This window comes from Hemitrygon akajei, chromosome 19 (genome assembly GCF_048418815.1).
Source record: "Hemitrygon akajei chromosome 19, sHemAka1.3, whole genome shotgun sequence".
Lineage (NCBI taxonomy): Eukaryota > Metazoa > Chordata > Chondrichthyes > Myliobatiformes > Dasyatidae > Hemitrygon > Hemitrygon akajei.
Genome location: NC_133142.1, coordinates 78,132,690 through 78,158,496, shown reverse-complemented (window position 1 = coordinate 78,158,496; position 25,807 = coordinate 78,132,690).

Below are 25,807 nucleotides of genomic sequence, written 5' to 3'. Positions count from 1 at the left end.
AGCCTGGAACTGGAACACGGCTTGGAGACTGGAACTGGAATACTGCTTTGAGCCTGGAACTGGAATACTGCTTTGAGCCTGGAACTGGAACACGACTTGGAGACTGGAACTGGGTACGGCATTGAGCCTGGAACTGGAACACGGCTTTGAGCCTGGAACTGGAACACGGCTTTGAGACTGGAACTGGAATAAGGCTTGGAGACTGGAACTGGAATACGGCTTGGAGCCTGGAACTGGAACACGGCTTTGAGCCTGGAATAGGAATACGGCTTGGAGACTGGAACTGGAACACGACTTGGAGACTGGAACTGGAATACGGTTTGGAGTCTGGAACTGGAACACTACTTGGAGACTGGAACTGGAATACGGCTTGGAAACTGGAACAGGAACATGACTTGGAGACTGGAACTGGAACACGGCTTTGAGCCTGGAACTGGAACACTACTTGGAGACTGGAACTGGGTACGGCTTTGAGCCTGAACTGGAACACGGTTTTGAGCCTGGAACTGGAACACGACTTGGAGACTGGAACTGGGTACGGCATTGAGCCTGGAACTGGAACACGGCTTTGAGCCTGGAACTGGAACACGGCTTTGAGACTGGAACTGGAATAAGGCTTGGAGACTGGAACTGGAATACGGCTTGGAGCCTGGAACTGGAACACGGCTTTGAGCCTGGAATAGGAATACGGCTTGGAGACTGGAACTGGAACACGACTTGGAGACTGGAACTGGAATACGGTTTGGAGTCTGGAACTGGAACACTACTTGGAGACTGGAACTGGAATACGGCTTGGAAACTGGAACAGGAACATGACTTGGAGACTGGAACTGGAACACGGCTTTGAGCCTGGAACTGGAACACTACTTGGAGACTGGAACTGGGTACGGCTTTGAGCCTGAACTGGAACACGGTTTTGAGCCTGGAACTGGAACACGGCTTTGAGACTGGAACTGGAATACGGCTTGGAGACTGGAACTGGAATACTGCTTTGAGCCTGGAACTGGAATACTGCTTTGAGCCTGGAACTGGAACACGACTTGGAGACTGGAACTGGGTACGGCTTTGAGCCTGGAACTGGAACACGGCTTTGAGCCTGGAACTGGAACACGGCTTTGAGCCTGGAACTGGAAAACGGCTGGGAGACTGGAACTGGAACACGGCTTTGAGCCTGGAACTGGAACACGACTTTGAGCCTGGAACTGGAATACGGCTTGGAGAATGGAACTGGAATACGGCTTTGAGCCTCGAACTGGAACACGGCTTTGAGACTGGAACTGGAACACAGCTTTGAGCCTGGAACTGGAATACGGCTTTGAGCCTGGAACTGGAACACGACTTGGAGTCTGGAACTGGGTACGGCTTTGAGCTTGGAACTGGAATACGGCTTGGAGACTGGAACTGGAATACGACTTGGAGCCTGGAACTGGAATACTGCTTTGAGCCTGGAACTGGAACACGACTTGTAGACTGGAACTGGGTACGGCGTTGAGCTTTGAACTGGAACACGGCTTTGAGCCTGGAACTGGAACACGGCTTTGAGACTGGAACTGGGTACGGCGTTGAGCCTGGAACTGGAACACGGCTTTGAGACTGGAACTGGAATACGGCTGGGAGACTGGAACTGGAACACGGCTTTGAGCCTGGAACTGGAACATGACTTGGAGACTGGAACTGGAACACGGCTTTGAGCCTGGAACTGGAACACTACTTGGAGACTGGAACTGGGTACGGCTTTGAGCCTGAACTGGAACACGGTTTTGAGCCTGGAACTGGAACACGGCTTTGAGACTGGAACTGGAATACGGCTTGGAGACTGGAACTGGAATACTGCTTTGAGCCTGGAACTGGAATACTGCTTTGAGCCTGGAACTGGAACACGACTTGGAGACTGGAAATGGGTACGGCTTTGAGCCTGGAACTGGAACACGGCTTTGAGCCTGGAACTGGAACACGGCTTTGAGCCTGGAACTGGAAAACGGCTGGGAGACTGGAACTGGAACACGGCTTTGAGCCTGGAACTGGAACACGGCTTTGAGACTGGAACTGGTATATGGCTTGGAGACTGGAACTGAAATACAGCTTGAAGCCTGGAACTGGAACAATGCTTTGAGCCTGGAACTGGAACACGACTTTGAGCCTGGAACTGGAATACGGCTTGGAGAATGGAACTGGAATACGGCTTTGAGCCTGGAACTGGAACACGTCTTTGAGTCTGGAACTGGAATACGGCTGGGAGACTGGAACTGGAACACGGCTTTGAGCCTGGAACTGGAACACGGCTTTGAGACTGGAACTGGTATATGGCTTGGAGACTGGAACTGGTATATAGCTTGGAGACTGGAACTGAAATACAGCTTTAAGCCTGGAACTGGAACAATGCTTTGAGCCTGGAACTGGAACACCACTTTGAGCCTGGAACTGGAATACGGCTTGGAGAATGGAACTGGAATACGGCTTTGAGCCTGGAACTGGAACACTACTTGGAGACTGGAACTGGAATACGGCTTGGAAACTGGAACTGGAACACGGCTTGGATACTGGAACTGGAACACGGCTTGGAGCCTCGAACTGGAACACGGCTTGGAGCCTGGAAATGGAACACGGGTGGGAGCCTGGAACTGGAATACGGCTATGAGACTGGAACTGGAACACGGCTTTGAGCCTGGAACTGGAATACGGCTGGGAGACTGGAACTGGAACACGGCTTTGAGCCTGGAACTGGAACATGACTTGGAGACCTGAAATGGAACACGGCTTTGAGCCTGGAACGGGAACATGACTTGGAGACTGGAACTGGAACACGGCTTTGAGCCTGGAACTGGAACACTACTTGGAGACTGGAACTGGGTACGGCTTTGAGCCTGAACTGGAACACGGTTTTGAGCCTGGAACTGGAACACGGCTTTGAGACTGGAACTGGAATACGGCTTGGAGACTGGAACTGGAGTACTGCTTTGAGCCTGTAACTGGAATACTGCTTTGAGCCTGGAACTGGAACACGACTTGGAGACTGGAACTGGGTACGGCTTTGAGCCTGGAACTGGAACACGGCTTTGAGCCTGGAACTGGAACACGGCTTTGAGCCTGGAACTGGAATACGGCTGGGAGACTGGAACTGGAACACGGCTTTGAGCCTGGAACTGGAACACGGCTTTGAGACTGGAACTGGTATATGGCTTGGAGACTGGAACTGAAATACAGCTTGAAGCCTGGAACTGGAACAATGCTTTGAGCCTGGAACTGGAACACGACTTTGAGCCTGGAACTGGAATACGGCTTGGAGAATGGAACTGGAATACGGCTTTGAGCCTGGAACTGGAACACGGCTTTGAGACTGGAACTGGAACACAGCTTTGAGCCTGGAACTGGAATACGGCTTTGAGCCTGGAACTGGAACACGACTTGGTGTCTGGAACTGGGTACGGCTTTGAGCTTGGAACTGGAATACGGCTTGGAGACTGGAACTGGAATACGACTTGGAGCCTGGAACTGGAATACTGCTTTGAGCCTGGAACTGGAACACGACTTGGAGACTGGAACTGGGTACGGCGTTGAGCCTGGAACTGGAACACGGCTTTGAGCCTGGAACTGGAACACGGCTTTGAGACTGGAACTGGAATACGGCTTGGAAACTGGAACAGGAACACGGCTTGGAGACTGGAACTGGAACACGGCTTTGAGCCTGGAACTGGAATACGGCTGGGATACTGGAACTGGAACACGGCTTTGTTCCTGGAACTGGAACATGACTTGGAGACCGGAAATGGAACACGGCTTTGAGCCTGGAACGGGAACATGACTTGGAGACTGGAACTGGAACACGGCTTTGAGCCTGGAACTGGAACACTACTTGGAGACTGGAACTGGTATATGGCTTGGAGACTGGAACTGAAATACAGCTTGAAGCCTGGAACTGGAACAATGCTTTGAGCCTGGAACTGGAACACGACTTTGAGCCTGGAACTGGAATACGGCTTGGAGAATGGAACTGGAATACGGCTTTGAGCCTGGAACTGGAACACGGCTTTGAGACTGGAACTGGAACACAGCTTTGAGCCTGGAACTGGAATACGGCTTTGAGCCTGGAACTGGAACACGACTTGGAGTCTGGAACTGGGTACGGCTTTGAGCTTGGAACTGGAATACGGCTTGGAGACTGGAACTGGAATACGACTTGGAGCCTGGAACTGGAATACTGCTTTGAGCCTGGAACTGGAACACGACTTGGAGACTGGAACTGGGTACGGCGTTGAGCCTGGAACTGGAACACGGCTTTGAGCCTGGAACTGGAACACGGCTTTGAGACTGGAACTGGAATACGGCTTGGAGACTGGAACTGGAATACTGCTTTGAGCCTGGAACTGGAATACTGCTTTGAGCCTGGAACTGGAACACGACTTGGAGACTGGAACTGGGTACGGCTTTGAGCCTGGAACTGGAACACGGCTTTGAGCCTGGAACTGGAACACGTCTTTGAGTCTGGAACTGGAATACGGCTGGGAGACTGGAACTGGAACACGGCTTTGAGCCTGGAACTGGAACACGACTTTGAGCCTGGAACTGGAATACGGCTTGGAGAATGGAACTGGAATACGGCTTTGAGCCTCGAACTGGAACACGGCTTTGAGACTGGAACTGGAACACAGCTTTGAGCCTGGAACTGGAATACGGCTTTGAGCCTGGAACTGGAACACGACTTGGAGTCTGGAACTGGGTACGGCTTTGAGCTTGGAACTGGAATACGGCTTGGAGACTGGAACTGGAATACGACTTGGAGCCTGGAACTGGAATACTGCTTTGAGCCTGGAACTGGAACACGACTTGTAGACTGGAACTGGGTACGGCGTTGAGCCTTGAACTGGAACACGGCTTTGAGCCTGGAACTGGAACACGGCTTTGAGACTGGAACTGGGTACGGCGTTGAGCCTGGAACTGGAACACGGCTTTGAGACTGGAACTGGAATACGGCTGGGAGACTGGAACTGGAACACGGCTTTGAGCCTGGAACTGGAACATGACTTGGAGACAGGAACTGGAACACGGCTTTGAGCCTGGAACTGGAACACTACTTGGAGACTGGAACTGGGTACGGCTTTGAGCCTGAACTGGAACACGGTTTTGAGCCTGGAACTGGTACACGGCTTTGAGACTGGAACTGGAATACGGCTTGGAGACTGGAACTGGAATACTGCTTTGAGCCTGGAACTGGAATACTGCTTTGAGCCTGGAACTGGAACACGACTTGGAGACTGGAAATGGGTACGGCTTTGAGCCTGGAACTGGAACACGGCTTTGAGCCTGGAACTGGAACACGGCTTTGAGCCTGGAACTGGAATACGGCTGGGAGACTGGAACTGGAACACGGCTTTGAGCCTTGAACTGGAACACGGCTTTGAGACTGGAACTGGTATATGGCTTGGAGACTGGAACTGAAATACAGCTTGAAGCCAGGAACTGGAACAATGCTTTGAGCCTGGAACTGGAACACGACTTTGAGCCTGGAACTGGAATACGGCTTGGAGAATGGAACTGGAATACGGCTTTGAGCCTGGAACTGGAACACGTCTTTGAGTCTGGAACTGGAATACGGCTGGGAGACTGGAACTGGAACACGGCTTTGAGCCTGGAACTGGAACACGGCTTTGAGACTGGAACTGGTATATGGCTTGGAGACTGGAACTGGTATATAGCTTGGAGACTGGAACTGAAATACAGCTTTAAGCCTGGAACTGGAACAATGCTTTGAGCCTGGAACTGGAACACCACTTTGAGCCTGGAACTGGAATACGGCTTGGAGAATGGAACTGGAATACGGCTTTGAGCCTGGAATTGGAACACTACTTGGAGACTGGAACTGGAATACGGCTTGGAAACTGGAACTGGAACACGGCTTGGATACTGGAACTGGAACACGGCTTGGAGCCTCGAACTGGAACACGGCTTGGAGCCTGGAAATGGAACACCGGTGGGAGCCTGGATCTGGAATACGGCTATGAGACTGGAACTGGAACACGGCTTTGAGCCTGGAACTGGAATACGGCTGGGAGACTGGAACTGGAATACGGCTTGGAGAATGGAACTGGAATACGGCTTTGAGCCTGGAACTGGAATACGGCTATGAGACTGGAACTGGAACAATGCTTTGAGCCTGGAACTGGAACACGACTTTGAGCCTGGAACTGGAATACGGCTTGGAGAATGGAACTGGAATACGGCTTTGAGCCTGGAACTGGAACACGTCTTTGAGTCTGGAACTGGAATACGGCTGGGAGACTGGAACTGGAACACGGCTTTGAGCCTGGAACTGGAACACGGCTTTGAGACTGGAACTGGTATATGGCTTGGAGACTGGAACTGGTATATAGCTTGGAGACTGGAACTGAAATACAGCTTTAAGCCTGGAACTGGAACAATGCTTTGAGCCTGGAACTGGAACACCACTTTGAGCCTGGAACTGGAATACGGCTTGGAGAATGGAACTGGAATACGGCTTTGAGCCTGGAATTGGAACACTACTTGGAGCCTGGAAATGGAACACCGGTGGGAGCCTGGAACTGGAATACGGCTATGAGACTGGAACTGGAACACGGCTTTGAGCCTGGAACTGGAATACGGCTGGGAGACTGGAACTGGAACACGGCTTTGAGCCTGGAACTGGAACATGACTTGGAGACCTGAAATGGAACACGGCTTTGAGCCTGGAACGGGAACATGACTTGGAGACTGGAACTGGAACACGGCTTTGAGCCTGGAACTGGAACACTACTTGGAGACTGGAACTGGGTACGGCTTTGAGCCTGAACTGGAACACGGTTTTGAGCCTGGAACTGGAACACGGCTTTGAGACTGGAACTGGAATACGGCTTGGAGACTGGAACTGGAGTACTGCTTTGAGCCTGTAACTGGAATACTGCTTTGAGCCTGGAACTGGAACACGACTTGGAGACTGGAACTGGGTACGGCTTTGAGCCTGGAACTGGAACACGGCTTTGAGCCTGGAACTGGAACACGGCTTTGAGCCTAGAACTGGAATACGGCTGGGAGACTGGAACTGGAACACGGTTTGAGCCTGGAACTGGAACACGGCTTTGAGACTGGAACTGGTATATGGCTTGGAGACTGGAACTGAAATACAGCTTGAAGCCTGGAACTGGAACAATGCTTTGAGCCTGGAACTGGAACACGACTTTGAGCCTGGAACTGGAATAAGGCTTGGAGAATGGAACTGGAATACGGCTTTGAGCCTGGAACTGGAACACGGCTTTGAGACTGGAACTGGAACACAGCTTTGAGCCTGGAACTGGAATACGGCTTTGAGCCTGGAACTGGAACACGACTTGGTGTCTGGAACTGGGTACGGCTTTGAGCTTGGAACTGGAATACGGCTTGGAGACTGGAACTGGAATACGACTTGGAGCCTGGAACTGGAATACTGCTTTGAGCCTGGAACTGGAACACGACTTGGAGACTGGAACTGGGTACGGCGTTGAGCCTGGAACTGGAACACGGCTTTGAGCCTGGAACTGGAACACGGCTTTGAGACTGGAACTGGAATACGGCTTGGAAACTGGAACAGGAACACGGCTTGGAGACTGGAACTGGAACACGGCTTTGAGCCTGGAACTGGAATACGGCTGGGATACTGGAACTGGAACACGGCTTTGTTCCTGGAACTGGAACATGACTTGGAGACCGGAAATGGAACACCGCTTTGAGCCTGGAACGGGAACATGACTTGGAGACTGGAACTGGAACACGGCTTTGAGCCTGGAACTGGAACACTACTTGGAGACTGGAACTGGTATATGGCTTGGAGACTGGAACTGAAATACAGCTTGAAGCCTGGAACTGGAACAATGCTTTGAGCCTGGAACTGGAACACGACTTTGAGCCTGGAACTGGAATACGGCTTGGAGAATGGAACTGGAATACGGCTTTGAGCCTGGAACTGGAACACGGCTTTGAGACTGGAACTGGAACACAGCTTTGAGCCTGGAACTGGAATACGGCTTTGAGCCTGGAACTGGAACACGACTTGGAGTCTGGAACTGGGTACGGCTTTGAGCTTGGAACTGGAATACGGCTTGGAGACTGGAACTGGAATACGACTTGGAGCCTGGAACTGGAATACTGCTTTGAGCCTGGAACTGGAACACGACTTGGAGACTGGAACTGGGTACGGCGTTGAGCCTGGAACTGGAACACGGCTTTGAGCCTGGAACTGGAACACGGCTTTGAGACTGGAACTGGAATACGGCTTGGAGACTGGAACTGGAATACTGCTTTGAGCCTGGAACTGGAATACTGCTTTGAGCCTGGAACTGGAACACGACTTGGAGACTGGAACTGGGTACGGCTTTGAGCCTGGAACTGGAACACGGCTTTGAGCCTGGAACTGGAACACGTCTTTGAGTCTGGAACTGGAATACGGCTGGGAGACTGGAACTGGAACACGGCTTTGAGCCTGGAACTGGAACACGGCTTTGAGACTGGAACTGGTATATGGCTTGGAGACTGGAACTGGTATATAGCTTGGAGACTGGAACTGAAATACAGCTTTAAGCCTGGAACTGGAACAATGCTTTGAGCCTGGAACTGGAACACCACTTTGAGCCTGGAACTGGAATACGGCTTGGAGAATGGAACTGGAATACGGCTTTGAGCCTGGAACTGGAACACTACTTGGAGACTGGAACTGGAATACGGCTTGGAAACTGGAACTGGAACACGGCTTGGAGACTGGAACTGGAACACGGCTTGGAGCCTGGAACTGGAACACAGCTTGGAGCCTGGAAATGGAACACGGGTGGGAGCCTGGATCTGGAATACGGCTATGAGACTGGAACTGGAACACGGCTTTGAGCCTGGAACTGGAATACGGCTGGGAGACTGGAACTGGAACACGGCTTTGAGCCTGGAACTGGAACATGACTTGGAGACCTGAAATGGAACACGGCTTTGAGCCTGGAACGGGAACATGACTTGGAGACTGGAACTGGAACACGGCTTTGAGCCTGGAACTGGAACACGGTTTTGAGCCTGGAACTGGAACACGGCTTTGAGACTGGAACTGGAATACGGCTTGGAGACTGGAACTGGAGTACTGCTTTGAGCCTGGAACTGGAATACTGCTTTGAGCCTGGAACTGGAACACGACTTGGAGAATGGAACTGGGTACGGCTTTGAGCCTGGAACTGGAACACGGCTTTGAGCCTGGAACTGGAACACGGCTTTGAGCCTGGAACTGGAATACGGCTGGGAGACTGGAACTGGAACACGGCTTTGAGCCTGGAACTGGAACACGGCTTTGAGACTGGAACTGGTATATGGCTTGGAGACTGGAACTGAAATACAGCTTGAAGCCTGGAACTGGAACAATGCTTTGAGCCTGGAACTGGAACACGACTTTGAGCCTGGAACTGGAATACGGCTTGGAGAATGGAACTGGAATACGGCTTTGAGCCTGGAACTGGAACACGACTTGGTGTCTGGAACTGGGTACGGCTTTGAGCTTGGAACTGGAATACGGCTTGGAGACTGGAACTGGAATACGACTTGGAGCCTGGAACTGGAATACTGCTTTGAGCCTGGAACTGGAACACGACTTGGAGACTGGAACTGGGTACGGCGTTGAGCCTGGAACTGGAACACGGCTTTGAGCCTGGAACTGGAACACGGCTTTGAGACTGGAACTGGAATACGGCTTGGAAACTGGAACAGGAACACGGCTTGGAGACTGGAACTGGAACACGGCTTTGAGCCTGGAACTGGAATACGGCTGGGAGACTGGAACTGGAACACGGCTTTGAGCCTGGAACTGGAACATGACTTGGAGACCGGAAATGGAACACGGCTTTGAGCCTGGAACGGGAACATGACTTGGAGACTGGAACTGGAACACGGCTTTGAGCCTGGAACTGGAACACTACTTGGAGACTGGAACTGGTATATGGCTTGGAGACTGGAACTGAAATACAGCTTGAAGCCTGGAACTGGAACAATGCTTTGAGCCTGGAACTGGAACACGACTTTGAGCCTGGAACTGGAATACGGCTTGGAGAATGGAACTGGAATACGGCTTTGAGCCTGGAACTGGAACACGGCTTTGAGACTGGAACTGGAACACAGCTTTGAGCCTGGAACTGGAATACGGCTTTGAGCCTGGAACTGGAACACGACTTGGAGTCTGGAACTGGGTACGGCTTTGAGCTTGGAACTGGAATACGGCTTGGAGACTGGAACTGGAATACGACTTGGAGCCTGGAACTGGAATACTGCTTTGAGCCTGGAACTGGAACACGACTTGGAGACTGGAACTGGGTACGGCGTTAAGCCTGGAACTGGAACACGGCTTTGAGCCTGGAACTGGAACACTGCTTTGAGACTGGAACTGGAATACGGCTTGGAGACTGGAACTGGAATACTGCTTTGAGCCTGGAACTGGAATACTGCTTTGAGCCTGGAACTGGAACACGACTTGGAGACTGGAACTGGGTACGGCTTTGAGCCTGGAACTGGAACACGGCTTTGAGCCTGGAACTGGAACACGTCTTTGAGTCTGGAACTGGAATACGGCTGGGAGACTGGAACTGGAACACGGCTTTGAGCCTGGAACTGGAACACGGCTTTGAGACTGGAACTGGTATATGGCTTGGAGACTGGAACTGGTATATAGCTTGGAGACTGGAACTGAAATACAGCTTTAAGCCTGGAACTGGAACAATGCTTTGAGCCTGGAACTGGAACACGACTTTGAGCCTGGAACTGGAATACGGCTTGGAGAATGGAACTGGAATACGGCTTTGAGCCTGGAACTGGAACACTACTTGGAGACTGGAACTGGAATACGGCTTGGAAACTGGAACTGGAACACGGCTTGGAGCCTTGAACTGGAACACGGCTTTGAGACTGGAACTGGTATATGGCTTGGAGACTGGAACTGAAATACAGCTTGAAGCCTGGAACTGGAACACGGCTTTGAGACTGGAACTGGAACACAGCTTTGAGCCTGGAACTGGAATACGGCTTTGAGCCTGGAACTGGAATACGGCTTTGAGCCTGGAACTGGAACACGACTTGGAGTCTGGAACTGGGTACGGCTTTGAGCTTGGAACTGGAATACGGCTTTGAGCCTGGAACTGGAACACGACTTGGAGACTGGAACTGGGTACGGCGTTGAGCCTGGAACTGGAACACGGCTTTGAGACTGGAACTGGAATACGGCTGGGAGACTGGAACTGGAACACGGCTTTGAGCCTGGAACTGGAACATGACTTGGAGACCGGAAATGGAACACGGCTTTGAGCCTGGAACTGGAATACGGCTTTGAGCCTGGAACTGGAATACGGCTTTGAGCCTGGAACTGGAACACGACTTGGAGTCTGGAACTGGGTACGGCTTTGAGCTTGGAACTGGAATACGGCTTTGAGCCTGGAACTGGAACACGACTTGCAGACTGGAACTGGGTACGGCGTTGAGCCTGGAACTGGAACACGGCTTTGAGACTGGAACTGGAATACGGCTGGGAGACTGGAACTGGAACACGGCTTTGAGCCTGGAACTGGAACATGACTTGGAGACCGGAAATGGAACACGGCTTTGAGCCTGGAATGGGAACATGACTTGGAGACTGGAACTGGAACACGGCTTTGAGCCTGGAACTGGAACACTGCTTGGAGACTGGAACTGGGTACGGCTTTGAGCCTGAACTGGAACACGGTTTTGAGCCTGGAACTGGAACACGGCTTTGAGACTGGAACTGGAATACGGCTTGGAGACTGGAACTGGAATACTGCTTTGAGCCTGGAACTGGAATACTGCTTTGAGCCTGGAACTGGAACACGACTTGGAGACTGGAAATGGGTACGGCTTTGAGCCTGGAACTGGAACACGGCTTTGAGTCTGGAACTGGAACACGGCTTTGAGCCTGGAACTGGTATACGGCTTGGAGCCTGGAACTGGAAAACGGCTTTGAGCCTGGAACTGGAACACAACTTGGAGACTGGAACTGGAACACGGCTTTGAGCCTGGAACTGGAACACGTCTTTGAGCCTGGAACTGGAACACGACTTGGAGACTGGAACTGGAACACAGCTTTGAGCCTGGAACTGGAATACGGCTTGGAGCCTGGAACTGGAACACGGTTTTGAGCCTGGAACTTGAATACGGCTTGGAGCCTGGAACTGGAAAACGGCTTTGATCCTGGAACTGGAATACGGCTTGGAGCCTGGAACTGGAACACGGCTTTGAGCCTGGAATAGGAATACGGCTTGGAGACTGGAACTGGAACACGACTTGGAGACTGGAACTGGAATACTGCTTTGAGACTGGAACTGGAACACTACTTGTAGACTGGAACTGGGTACGGCTTTGAGCCTGGAACTGGAACACGGCTTTGAACCTGGAACTGGAACACGGCTTTGAGACTGGAACTGGAATAAGGCTTGGAGACTGGAACTGGAATACGGTTTGGAGCCTGGAACTGGAAAACGGCTTTGAGCCTGGAACTGGAAAACGCCTTGGAGCCTGGAACTGGAACACGGCTTTGAGCCTGGAATAGGAATACGGCTTGGAGACTGGAACTGGAACTCGACTTGGAGACTGGAACTGGAATACGGTTTGGAGTCTGGAACTGGAACACTACTTGGAGACTGGAACTGGAATACGGCTTGGAAACTGGAACTGGAACACGGCTTGGAGACTGGAACTGGAACACGGCTTGGAGCCTGGAACTGGAACACGGCTTGGAGCCTGGAACTGGAACACGGCGTGGAGCCTGGAACTGGAATACGGCTTTGAGACTGGAACTGGAACACGGCTTTGAGCCTGGAACTGGAATACGGCTGGGAGGCTGGAACTGGAACACGGCTTTGAGCCTGGAATAGGAATACGGCTTGGAGACTGGAACTGGAACACGATTGGAGACTGGAACTGGAATACGGTTTGGAGTCTGGAACTGGAACACTACTTGGAGACAGGAACTGGAATACGGCTTGGAGACTGGAACTGGAACACGGCTTGGAGACTGGAACTGGAACACGGCTTGGAGCCTGGAACTGGAACACGGCTTGGAGCCTGGAACTGGAATACGGCTTTGAGACTGGAACTGGAACACGGATTTGAACCTGGAACAGGAATACGGCTGGGAGACTGGAACTGGAACACGGCTTTGAGCCTGGAACTGGAACACGGCTTTGAGACTGGAACTGGAACACGACTTGGAGACTGGAACTGGAACACGGCTTTGAGACTGGAACTAGAACACGGCTTTCAGCCTGGAACTGGTATATGGCTTGGAGACTGGAACTGGAATACGGCTTGATGCCTGGAACTGGAACACGGCTTTGAGCCTGGAACTGGAACACGACTTGGAGACTGGAACTGGAACACGGCTTTGAGCCTGGAACTGGAACACGACTTTGAGCCTGGAACTGGAATACGGCTTGGAGACTGGAATTGGAATACGGCTTTGAGCCTGGAACTGTAACACGGCTTTGAGACTGGAACTGGAACACAGCTTTGAGCCTGGAACTGGAATACGGCTTGGAGACTGGAACTGGAACACGGCTTTGAGCCTGGAACTGGAATACGGCTGGGAGACTGGAACTGGAACACGGCTTTGAGCCTGGAACTGGAACACGGCTTTGAGACTGGAACTAGAACACGACTTGGAGACTGGAACTGGAACACGGCTTTGAGACTGGAACTGGAACACGGCTTTCAGCCTGGAATTGGTATATGGCTTGGAGACTGGAACTGGAATACGGCTTGAAGCCTGGAACTGGAACACGGCTTTGAGCCTGGAACTGGAACACGACTTGGAGACTGGAACTGGAACACGGCTTTGAGCCTGGAACTGGAACACGGCTTTGAGCCTGGAACTGGAATACGGCTTGGAGATTGGAACTGGAATACGACTTGGAGCCTGGAACTGGAACACGTCTTTGAGCCTGGACCTGGAACAGAACTTGGAGACTGGAACTGGAACACGGCTTTGAGCCTGGAACTGGAACACGTCTTTGAGCCTGGAACTGGAACATGACTTGGAAGCTGGAACTGGAACACAGCTTTGAGCCTGGAACTGGAACACGGCTTTGAGCCTGGAACTGGAACATGACTTGGAGACTGGAAATGGAACACGGCTTTGAGCCTGGAACGGGAACATGACTTGGAGACTGGAACTGGGTACGGCTTTGAGCCTGAACAGGAACACGGTTTTGAGCCTGGAACTGGAACACGGCTTTGAGACTGGAACTGGAATAAGGCTTGGAGACTGGAACTGGAATACGGCTTGGAGCCTGGAACTGGAAAACGGCTTTGAGCCTGGAACTGGAATACGGCTTCGAGCCTGGAACTGGAACACGGCTTTGAGCCTGGAATAGGAATACGGCTTGGAGACTGGAACTGGAACACGACTTGGAGACTGGAACTGGAATACGGTTTGGAGTCTGGAACTGGAACACTACTTGGAGACTGGAACTGGAATACGGCTTGGAGACTGGAACTGGAACACGGCTTGGAGACTGTAACTGGAACACGGCTTGGAGCCTGGAACTGGAACACGGCTTGGATCCTGGAACTGGAATACGGCTTTGAGACTGGAACTGGATCACGTCTTTGAACCTGGAACTGGAATACGGTTTGGAGTCTGGAACTGGAACACTACTTGGAGACTGGAACTGGAATACGGCTTGGAGACTGGAACTGGAACATGGCTTTGAGCCTGGAACTGGAATACGGCTTGGAGCCTGGAACTGGAACACGGTTTTGAGCCTGGAACTTGAATACGGCTTGGAGCCTGGAACTGGAAAACGGCTTTGATCCTGGAACTGGAATACGGCTTGGAGCCTTGAACTGGAACACGGCTTTGAGCCTGGAATAGGAATACGGCTTGGAGACTGGAACTGGAACACGGCTTTGAGCCTGGAACTGGAACACGGCTTTGAGACTGGAACTGGAACACGACTTGGAGACTGGAACTGGAACACAGCTTTGAGCCTGGAACTGGAATACGGCTTGGAGACTGGAACTGGAACACGGCTTTGAGCCTGGAACTGGAATACGGCTGGGAGACTGGAACTGGAACACGGCTTTGAGCCTGGAACTGGAACACGGCATTGAGACTGGAACTGGAACACGACTTGGAGACTGGAACTGGAACACGGCTTTGAGACTGGAACTGGAACACGGCTTTCAGCCTGGAACTGGTATATGGCTTGGAGACTGGAACTGGAATACGGCTTGAAGCCTGGAACTGGAACACGGCTTTGAGCCTGGAACTGGAACACGACTTGGAGACTGGAACTGGAACACGGCTTTGAGCCTGGAACTGGAACACGGCTTTGAGCCTGGAACTGGAATACGGCTTGGAGACTGGAACTGGAATACGACTTGGAGCCTGGAACTGGAACACGTCTTTGAGCCTGGACCTGGAACAGAACTTGGAGACTGGAACTGGAACACGGCTTTGAGCCTGGAACTGGAACACGTCTTTGAGCCTGGAACTGGAACATGACTTGGAAGCTGGAACTGGAACACAGCTTTGAGCCTGGAACTGGAACACGGCTTTGAGCCTGGAACTGGAACATGACTTGGAGACTGGAAATGGAACACGGCTTTGAGCCTGGAACGGGAACATGACTTGGAGACTGGAACTGGGTACGGCTTTGAGCCTGAACAGGAACACGGTTTTGAGCCTGGAACTGGAACACGGCTTTGAGACTGGAACTGGAATAAGGCTTGGAGACTGGAACTGGAATACGGCTTGGAGCCTGGAACTGGAAAACGGCTTTGAGCCTGGAACTGGAATACGGCTTCGAGCCTGGAACTGGAACACGGCTTTGAGCCTGGAATAGGAATACGGCTTGGAGACTGGAACTGGAACACGACTTGGAGACTGGAACTGGAATACGGTTTGGAGTCTGGAACTGGAACACTACTTGGAGACTGGAACTGGAATACGGCTTGGAGACTGGAACTGGAACACGGCTTGGAGACTGTAACTGGAACACGGCTTGGAGCCTGGAACTGGAACACGGCTTGGATCCTGGAACTGGAATACGGCTTTGAGACTGGAACTGGATCACGTCTTTGAACCTGGAACTGGAATACGGTTTGGAGTCTGGAACTGGAACACTACTTGGAGACTGGAACTGGAATACGGCTTGGAGACTGGAACTGGAACATGGCTTTGAGCCTGGAACTGGAATACGGCTTGGAGCCTGGAACTGGAACACGGTTTTGAGCCTGGAACTTGAATACGGCTTGGAGCCTGGAACTGGAAAACGGCTTTGATCCTGGAACTGGAATACGGCTTGGAGCCTTGAACTGGAACACGGCTTTGAGCCTGGAATAGGAATACGGCTTGGAGACTGGAACTGGAACACGACTTGGAGACTGGAACTGGGTACGGCTTTGAGCCTGGAACTCGAATACGGCTTGGAGACTGGAACTCGAATACGACTTGGAGCCTGGAACTGGAACACGTCTTTGAGCCTGGAACTGGAACACAGCTTGGAGACTGGAACTGGAACACGGCTTGGAGACTGGAACTGGAACACGGCTTTGAGCCTGGAACTAGAATACGACTTGGAGTCTGGAACTGGGTACGGCTTTGAGCCTGGAACTGGAATACGGCTTGGAGACTGGAACTGGAATACGACTTGGAGCCTGGAACTGGAACACGTCTTTGAGCCTGGAACTGGAACACAACTTGGAGACTGGAACTGGAACACGGCTTTGAGCCTGGAACTGGAACACGTCTTTGAGCCTGGAACTGGAACATGACTTGGAGACTGGAACTGGAACACAACTTGGAGACTGGAACTGGAACACGGCTTTGAGCCTGGAACTGGAACACGTCTTTGAGCCTGGAACTGGAACATGACTTGGAAGCTGGAACTGGAACACAGCTTTGAGCCTGGAACTGGAATACGGCTTTGAGCCTGGAACTGGAACACGGCTTTGAGCCTGGAACTGGAACATGACTTTGAGCCTGGAACTGGAACACGACTTGGAGTCTGGAACTGGGTACGGCTTTGAGCCTGGAACTGGAATACGGCTTGGAGACTGGAACTCGAATACGACTTGGAGCCTGGAACTGGAACACGTCTTTGAGCCTGGAACTGGAACACAGCTTGGAGACTGGAACTGGAACACGGCTTGGAGACTGGAACTGGAACACGGCTTTGAGCCTGGAACTAGAATACGACTTGGAGTCTGGAACTGGGTACAGCTTTGAGCCTGGAACTGGAATACGGCTTGGAGACTGGAACTGGAATACGACTTGGAGCCTGGAACTGGAACACGTCTTTGAGCCTGGAACTGGAATACGGCTTTGAGCCTGGAACTGGAACACGGCTTTGAGCCTGGAACTGGAACATGACTTGGAGACTGGAAATGGAACACGGCTTTGAGCCTGGAACGGGAACATGACTTGGAGACTGGAACTGGGTACGGCTTTGAGCCTAAACATGAACACGGTTTTGAGCCTGGAACTGGAACACGGCTTTGAGACTGGAACTGGTATACGGCTTGGAGACTGGAACTGGAATACTGCTTTGACCCTGGAACTGGAATACTGCTTTGAACCTGGAACTGGAACACGACTTGGAGACTGGAACTGGGTTCGGCTTTGAGCCTGGAACTGGAACACGTCTTTGAGCCTGGAACTGGAACACAACTTGGAGACTGGAACTGGAACACGGCTTGGAGACTGGAACTGGAACACGGCTTTGAGCCTGGAACTGGAAGACGACTTGGAGTCTGGAACTGGGTACGGCTTTGAGCCTGGAACTGGAATACGGCTTGGAGACTGGAACTGGAACACAGCTTTGAGCCTGGAACTGGAATACGGCTTTGAGCCTGGAACTGGAACACGGCTTTGAGCCTGGAACTGGAACATGACATGGAGACTGGAAATGGAACACGGCTTTGAGCCTGGAACGGGAAGATGACTTGGAGACTGGAACTGGGTACGGCTTTGAGCCTGAACTGCAACACGGTTTTGAGCCTGGAACTGGAACACGGCTTTGAGACTGGAACTGGTATACGGCTTGGAGACTGGAACTGGAATACTGCTATGACCCTGGAACTGGAATACTGCTTTGAACCTGGAACTGGAACACGACTTGGAGACTGGAACTGGGTACGGCTTTGAGCCTGGAACTGGAACACGGCTTTGAGCCTGAACTGGAACACGGCTTTGAGCCTGAACTGGAACACGGCTTTGAGACTGGAACTGGAATAAGGCTTGGAGTCTGGAACTGGAATACGGCTTGGAGACTGTAACTGGAATACGGCTTGAAGCCTGGAACTGGAACACGGCTTTGAGCCTGGAACTGGAACACGACTTGGAGACTGGTACTGGAACACGACTTTGAGCCTGGAACTGGAATATGGCTTTGAGCCTGGAACTGGAACATGGCTTTGAGCCTGGAACTGGAATACGGCTTGGAGCCTGGAACTGGAATACGGCTTGGAGCCTGGAACTGGAATACGACTTGGAGCCTGGCACTGGAACACGTCTTTGAGCCTGGAACTGGAACACAACTTGGAGACTGGAACTGGAACACGGCTTTGAGCCTGGAACTGGAATACGGCTTGGAGACTGGAACTGGAATACGGCTTGAAGCCTGGAACTGGAACACGGCTTTGAGCCTGGAACTGGAACACGGCTTTGAGCCTGGAACTGGAACACGACTTGGAGACTGGAACTGTAACTCAACTTTGAGCCGGGAACTGGAATATGGCTTGAGCCTGGAACTGGAATATGGCTTGAGCCTGGAACTGGAATACGGTTTGGAGACTGGAACTGGAATACGGCTTGGAGACTGGAACTGGAACACGGCTTGGAGCCTGGAACTGGAACACGGCTTGGAGCCTGGAACTGGAATACGGTTTGAAGACTGGATCTGGAATACGGCTTGGAGACTGGAACTGGAATACGGCTTGGAGACTGGAACTGGAACACGGCTTGGAGCCTGGAACTGGAACACGGCTTGGAGCCTGGAACTGGAATACGGTTTGGAAACTGGAACTGGAACTCGGCTTTGAGCCTGGAACTGGAATACGGTTTTGAGCCTGGAACTGGAATACTGCTTGGAGACTGGAACTGGAATATGGCTTTGAGCCTGGAACTGGACACGTCTTTGAGCCTGGAACTGGAATACGGCTTGGAGACTGGAACTGGAACACGGCTTTGAGACTGGAGACTGGAACTGGAACTCGGCTTTGAGCCTGTAACTGGAATACGGCTTGGAGACTGGAACTGGAACACGGCTTTGAGACTGGAACTGGAACACGGCTTTTAGCCTGGAACTGGAATACGGCTTGGAGCCTGGAACTGGAACACGGCTTTGAGACTGGAACTGGAACACGGCTTTCAGCCTGGAACTGGAATATGGCTTGGAGACTGGAACTGGAACACGGCTTTGAGCCTGGAACTGGAACACGTCTTTGAGCCTGGAACTGGAACACAACTTGGAGACTGGAACTGGAACACGGCTTGTAGCCTGGAACTGGAACACGGCTTTGAGCCTGGAACTGGAACACGAACACGGCTTTGAGACTGGAACTGGAATACGGCTTGGAGACTGGAACTGGAACACAGCTTTGGGCCTGGAACTGGAACACGGCTTTGAGCCTGGAACTGGAACACGGCTTTGAGACTGGAACTGGAATATGGCTTGGAGACTGGAACTGGACACGGCTTGGAGACTGGAACTGGAATACGGCTTGGAGCCTGGAACTGGAACACGGCTTGGAGACTGGAACTGGAACACGACTTGGAGAATGGAACTGGAATACGGCTTGGAGCCTGGAACTGCAATACGGCTTGGAGACTGGAACTAGAACACGACTTGGAGCCTGGAACTGGAACACGGCTTTGAGCCTGGAACTGGAATACGGCTTTGAGCCTGGAACTGGAATACGGCTTTGAGCCTGGAACTGGAATACGGCTTGGAGATTGGATTTGGACATGGACCACGAGCATGGTCTTGAAGTACTTGGACAGCGAGGAGACAGAATACCCAACTCGGAGTAGCGGCAAATGGCCGGACTCTACTCAGCTGGAAGGACTAGGACAGTAGGCTCTCAGCTTGACCCAGGAACAATGGACGACAGACTCTCAACTTGACCCAGGAACAATGGACGACAGGTTCTCGACTTGACCCAGGAACTGTGCACAGCAGGATCCCAACTTGACCCAGTCTCAGCCGGCCATGAAAATGACAGAATTCGTATCATACTCAGAGTAGCAGCAAAACAGCCAGCAACTCAGCTGGACACGAAAATGACTGAATTCTCTAAGCGGCCATGGCACTGAAGCAACTAGAGTCCATGATTCTTGGCAGCCTCAAGACAAGTGGAACTGCCTTGCTGAGATGACTGACTTCCGGTAACTGGTTACTGGTGACAAACTTCTGATGATGGTCCAGCACTGAATAGCTGTAACCCGGAGCCTTTTATACTGCCGGTTCGAAATGAAGATCTGGTGCCTTCATCAAGGCACCCAACAGAACACAGGAAAAAGAAAATAACTGGAATGAGGAGTCCACAGACCGGACTGTGTCACTAGAGGATGTTCACAAATATGATCCTGGGAATGAAAGGGTTAATGCATGAGGAGCACTTGATGGCTCTGGGCCTATACCCACTGGAGTTTAGAAGAATGAAGGGGGATCTCATTGAAACCTATTGAATATTAAATGACCTACATAGCGTGAATGTGGATCAGAGGTTTCCTGTGGTCGTGGAGTCTGGGACTAGAGGACCAGCCTCTGAATTGAGGGATGCTTCTTTAGAACAGAGACGAAAAAGTTCCAGATTCCAAGCTGAAAGCCAGAGAGTGGGGAATCTGTGGAATTCATTGCTCAGGTGGCAGTGGAGGCTAAATCATTGAGTGTATTTAGAGCGGAGATTGATAAATTCTTGATTAGTAAGGGCTTCAGAGGCTATGGGAGAAGGCAGGAGAATGGGTTTCAGATGGATAATAAATCAGTCATTCACAAACAAGAGAAAATGTGCAGATGCTGGAAATCTGAGCAGCACACACAAAATGCTGGAGGAACTCAGCAGGCCAGGCAGCGTCTAGAAAAAGAGTACATCAGCCACAATGGAATGGTGGAGCAGGTTTGATGCGCTGAATTGTCTAATTTTGTTCCTTTCTCTTTTAGTCTTGGTCTTATACTCAATGATTCAGAAACAACTTCCTTGCTTTGTCTTCAGATTTCTGAACAGTACATGAAAACTACCTCATTATTTTGCACTATTTATTGAGTTTGTAATTTTTATGTCTTTACACTCTACTTCTGCAGCAAAACAACAAAATTCACATCATATAAGACAGTTATAATAAACTTGATTCTGATTTGTAGAGTACTAAATTGGAGCAGGGCAAATTATGGGAATATTAGTCGGAAACTAGGGAGAGTTAATTGGGAACAGCTGTTCATGGGTACGTCCACATCTGACATGTGGAGGATGTTTAACTGCAGAGTGTACAGCACAGGTATGTTCTAGTAAGGACAAAGATTGGAAAGTATGGGAACCTTGAGTGATGAGAGAGGTGGTAAATTTAGTTCAGAAAGGAAAGGAAATACACAATATATAAGGTTTAGGAATCTAAAATCAAACAGAGCCCTTGAGGATTATAAAGAAGCCAGAAAAAATCGCAAAAAGGGAATTAGGGAAGTCAGAAGGGGCCATGAAAAGTCCTTGACAAATAGGACTAAAGAGAATCAATCCCAAGGCATTCTGTGCATACGGTACTTCCAGAGCAACTCGGAAACTGGAAGGATAAAAGAGAATATATGTGCTTGGAGACAGAGGATGTGGGTGAGTAATTTGTATCAGTATGTAACAAGGAGAAGGACGTGGAGTATAGGGAGAATGAAATGACCACCCCAGTGACCATTCCCCACAAAAACAAGTATACTGCTTTGGATACCTTTGTGGGGGATGACCTCCCAGGAGAAAGCCACAGAGACCAGGTTACAACACTGAGCGTGTGTCCGTAGTGCAGAAGGGATAGAGAGAGAACAAGGGAGCAGTAGAGATGGGGAACTCGATAGTGAAGGGAACAGACAGGAGATTCTGTGGACGTGAACGGGACGCCTGGATGGTACGTTGCCTCCCAGGTGCCAGGGTCAGATCACGTCCACAGCATTTTGAAGAGGGAGGAGGAAAAGCCAGATGTCTTAGTACATATTAGTACCAATGACATAGGAAGGGAAAGCGATGAGGTCCTGAAAAGAGAACTTATAAATTTAGGTAGAAAGCTGAGAAACAGGACCTCCCAGGTTGTAATTTCTGGATTGCTGCCTGTGCCACACGCCAGTGAGGGTAAAAACAGGATGATTTGGCAGATAAATGCGTGGCTGAGAAGCTGGTGCAGGGGGCAGGGCTTCAGGTTCATCGATCATTGGGATCTCTTCTGGGGGAGGTATGACCTGTTCAAAAGTGACAGGTTGCACCTGAACCAGAAGAGGACCAATATTCTCATAGGCAGGTTTGTTAGGGCTGTTGGGGAGGGTTTAAACTAACTTGGCAGGGGGTGGGAACTGGATTGTAGGGACTCAAGAAAGGACGGATGGTAAAAAAGTGAAGATAGCATGCAGTCACATTGTCAGGAAGAGCAGGTAAGTGATGGGACTTAGTTGCAGCCAACAGGCTGAGTATCAAATCACTAGAGTCTGAAAGTACTCAAATACGGTACTCAAGGTGTTCTATCTAAATGCATGTAGTATAAGAAATAAGGTGATGATCTTGTTGCAATATTACAGATTGCCAGGTATGATGCTGTGGCCATCACTGAATCACTGCTGAGGGATGGTTGTAATCGGGAGCTGAATGTCCACGGTTACACATTATATCGGAGAGATAGGCAAAGGGGGTGGTTGGTGCGGCTCTTCTGGTAAAGAATGACGTTAAATCAATAGGAAGATGTGACATAGGATCGGAAGATATTGAATCCTTGTGGGTTGAGTAAGAAACTGCAAGGGTAAAAGGATGTTGATGGCAATTATATACAGGCCTCCCAACTGTGACTGGGAGGAGGACCACCAGGTTACAATAGGAAATAGCAAAGGCAAGTCAAAAGGGCAATGTTATGGAAGTCATGGGAGATTTTAACATGCAGGCCAATTGGGAAAATCAGGTTGGTAATAGATCTCAAGAGAGTGAGTTTGTTGAATGCCTAAGAGATGGCTTTTTAGAGCAGTTTGTCGTCGAGCCCACTGGAAAACAGCTATACTGGATAGGGCGTTTAGTAATGAACTGGAGGCAATTAGGGAGCTTAAGGTAAAAGAATCCTTAGGAACCTGTGATCACAATATGACTGTGTTCAACTTGATATTTGATAGGGAGAAAGTAAAGTGTGATGCAGCAGTATTTGAGTGGAGTAAGGGAAATCACAGTGGTATGAGAGAGGAGTTGGCCAAAGTGAATTGGAAGGAGATGCTGACAGGGATGTCAGCAGAGCAGCAATGGCGTTCATTTCTGGGGGAAATGAGGAAGGTGCAGAACATATGTATTCCAAAAATGAAGAAGTACTCAAATGGTTAAATAGTAAAACCGTAGCTGACAGGGGACCTCAAAACTATTGTAGGAGCAAAAGAAAGGGCATACAACAAAGCAAAAATTAGTGGGAAGTTATAAAAAACCTAAAAGAAGAACTAAAAAAATCATTAGGAGGGAAAAGATGAAATATGAAGGCAAGCTAGCAAATAATATCAAAGTGGATGGTAGAAGTTTTTTCAAGTACGTTAAAAATAAAAGAGAAATGAGAGTGGATATAGGACTGCTAGAAAACGAGGTAGGAGAAATAATAACAGGGAACAAGGAAATAGCTGATGAACTAAATGAGTATATTGCAAACACGAGGAAATCTGCAGATGCTGGAAACGTCAACAGTGCTTCTCCCTATAGATGCTGCCTAGCCTGCTGTGTTCCACCAGCATTTTGTGTGAGTACATTGCATGAGTTTTCACTGTGAAAGACACTGGCAATGTGCCAGATGTTGTAGTGTGTGAAGGAAGGAAAGTGGCTGCGGTTACTGTTACAAGAGAGAAGGTGCTCAAAAATCTGAAAGACCTAAAGGTACATAAGTCACCCAGACCCTAGAGTTCTTAAAGAGGTAGCATTAGAGATTGTGGTGGCATTAGAAATGATCTTTCAAAAATCGTTGAACTCTGGCCTAGTGCCAGATGACTGGAAAATTGCAAATGTCACTCCACTCTTTAAGAAAGGAGGAAAACTGCAGAAAGGAAATTATAGACAGGTGTCTATATGATGGAGTACTTGGTGACACAGGACAAGATAGAACAATGTCAGCATGTTTCCTTCAGGGAAAATCTTGCCTGGCAAACCAGTTGGAATTCTTTGAGGAGGTTACAAATAGGATAGATAAAGGGGATGTAGTGGATGTTGTATATTTGGACTTTCAGAAGGCCTTTGACAAGGTGTCACACTAGAGTCTGATTACCAAATGGTATTTGAGGAAAGTTACTAACATGGTTAGAGCATTGGCTGATTGGTAGGAGGAAGTGAGTATGAATAAAAGGATCCTTTTTTGGTTGGCTTCCGGTGACTAGTGGTGTTCGGCAGGGGTCGGTGTATCAGTGATTTAGATGATGGGATAGATGGCTTTGTTGCCAGCTTTGCAGATGATACGAAGAATGGTGGAGGGGCAGGTAGTGTTGAGGAAACAGATCAGCTGCAGAAGGACTTAGACAGATTAGGAGGATGGGCAAGGAGGTGGCAAATGAAATACAATGCTGGAAAATGCATGGTCGTGCACTTTGGTAGTAGAAGTAAATGTGTGGACTATTTTCTAAATGGGGAGAAAATCCATTTGGTGGTAAGGAAGGCAAATGTCATGTTAGCATTCGTTTCAAGAGGTCTAGAATACAAGAGCAAGAATGTGATGCTGAGGCTTTATAAGGCACTGGTGAGGCCTCACCTTGAGTATTGTGAACAGTTTTGGGGCCCCTCATCTTAGAAAAAATGTGCTGACATTGTAGAGGGTCCAGAGGAGGTTCACAAGGCTGATTCCAGGAATAAAAAGGTTATCAAAAGAGGAACATTTGATGCCTCTGGGTCTGTACTTGCTGGAATTCAGAAGGTTGAGGGGGACCTCGTTGAAACCTTTCGAATGTTGAAAGGCCTAGACAGAGTAGATGTGGAAAAGATTGTTTCCCATGGTGGGAGAGTCTAGGACAAGAGGGCACAGCCTCAGGTTAGAAGGTCACCCTTTCAAAACAGAGATGCAGAAACATTTCTTTAGCCAAAGGGTGGTGAATTTGTGGAATTTGTTACCACAAGCATCTGTGGAGGCCAGGTCGTTGGGTGTATTTAAGGCAGAGATTGATAGGTTTTTGATTGGACATGGCATCAAAGGTAATCGAGAGAAGGCCAGGAACTGGGGTTGAGGAGGAGATAGAAAAAAGGATCAGCCATGATTGAATGGCAGAGCAGACTCGATGGGTCAGATGGCATAATTCTTCTCCTATGTCTTATGAGCTTATGGTTTTATGGAGATCAGTGTGACAAATGCTAATTTGCTAGAGCATTTTGAGATAAAGAAGGAGGTATTGTTGGGTCTCTGAAAGACCATTAAGATGGATAAGTCCCCTGGCCTGATACAATATCCTCCAGCTTATTGAGACAGGCAAGATATAAGATTGCTGAGACCTTGGCCAATATCTTGATGTCCTCTCTAAGTTCTCAGAGGACTGGTGATCTTGTTCTATTAGTCAAAAAGAGAGATGTGAAAAAGCCTGGAAATTATAGGCCTGACTCTCAT